We start from the raw sequence: 1,491 nt of genomic DNA, 5'->3' as shown, positions 1-1,491 counted from the left end.
CTCGGTAATATCGTGACCTAATAAGTTACGTTAATGTAGCTAAAAGAAAAGAAAAGACTCACCTTTCGCTGTGTAATTGAGCAACTACTTTATTTATTAATACCGCTAATATGGATCAAGATTTCAAAAGTCAAAGCAATAGTTCAATAAGTTCAACTCCTGAGCCAACAATCAAATTTGTCCCCAAAAGTGAAAGAAAATTACTTGACAGCACCGCATCCTACAATGCGCCTAACATCTAATAGAAACAGATAACTTGCATAGTTGTAGTGTCGGCTAGCAATTCCTTTTGGGCGTTTCCTAAGACGGATATAGCTATTAAAATGTGAAAGGCGATAGTGCAATAATTTGAATGTTTAAACCTATAATCGAGTATGCTCCCATGCGCAAAAGCAATCACACACGTGCAAAGCGTGGCGTGAAGGCTAATTTCATGTAAGCCATTGGCCCAAGCAACAAATTAATGTATTAAAATACTTTATTTTTCGTAAAACCATTCGTTTTCTATCCGCCCATGAATACGTAATCCTGAAACTCTCGCTTCCAATGGCTTCATCATCCCTTGATTCTCATGGGTTGCAATGGCATTTTTCACGAGCTACATAGCATCGCTCCCCTATGATTATATATATGGAAGAATTTAACTGACCATTTTCGTGCAAAGTATTTCAGCACTTTATCGAGGCTCCAAACGAAAGACCGTTTTTCTTTTCTTTTTTATTTTTCCCCTCTTTTTGGTAAATTAATTACTATTAATAGGTCAGAAGTTAACTCGCTTTTTGTCGACATCATAAGCGTGCAAGACGTTATCACCAAAGCACCAGTGGTCTAGTGGTAGAATAGTACCCTGCCACGGTACAGACCCGGGTTCGATTCCCGGCTGGTGCATTTGAGCTGTGACGACCTGCGATGAGGTGGTTTAGGTCCCGCCTCTTGATCCGATCTTCTGAGGATCATAACTCGCAACTACCGAGCTCTCATTTTTTTTTTTCCATTCTAATCTTTTATTATCCCTCCACATTATCTCTTCCGATAGTTATTTCGGCCTCGGTCATTCTTTGTTCTGGAGGTTTTATTCTATTCGGCCTTAATTTTATCAGTTAGAAGTTCCTGCATGGCATATAATTGGTTTATCAAACATCTCAGCAAACATTGAACTCCATTCAGAACATATAATACTGAAGACATTCTTCTTCTGGTTTTCTTCCGACTTTCAGAGACACTGATAATGACCCTATCTTATCGAAACCAACGATACCCTTGCACAAGCCTGCTCTTGTTGCTGGGTATATGTCGGGGGTCCTTCGAAAGCTTAAACCCCGACTTACACAGTCTCGAATGCAGACACCAGTTTTATCGGATGGAGGAAATTTGGTGTGCCATGGATATAACAGCAGAATTCGGCTTCAGCGACACTTGTAAATAGGTAATGGGAATGACTAAAAACTAAAATACACACTCGGAATACTTTTCCCCACTAAAGAAAGAGAT

General features: G+C 39.6%; 1 non-coding gene across 1 annotated transcript; it reads left to right on the top strand.

The window, feature by feature from the left end:
- The first annotated feature begins 817 nt into the window (after positions 1-817).
- On the top strand, positions 818-888 carry TRNAG-GCC. Its single transcript has one exon. It is a non-coding gene; the product is annotated as a tRNA-Gly (tRNA).
- The last annotated feature ends 603 nt before the right edge of the window (positions 889-1,491 follow it).

The sequence above is a fragment of the Punica granatum genome, chromosome 8, assembly GCF_007655135.1.
Source record: "Punica granatum isolate Tunisia-2019 chromosome 8, ASM765513v2, whole genome shotgun sequence".
Taxonomy (NCBI): domain Eukaryota; kingdom Viridiplantae; phylum Streptophyta; class Magnoliopsida; order Myrtales; family Lythraceae; genus Punica; species Punica granatum.
Note: the sequence above shows the minus strand (reverse complement) of the source record. Positions and strands in the feature narration are given on the sequence as shown.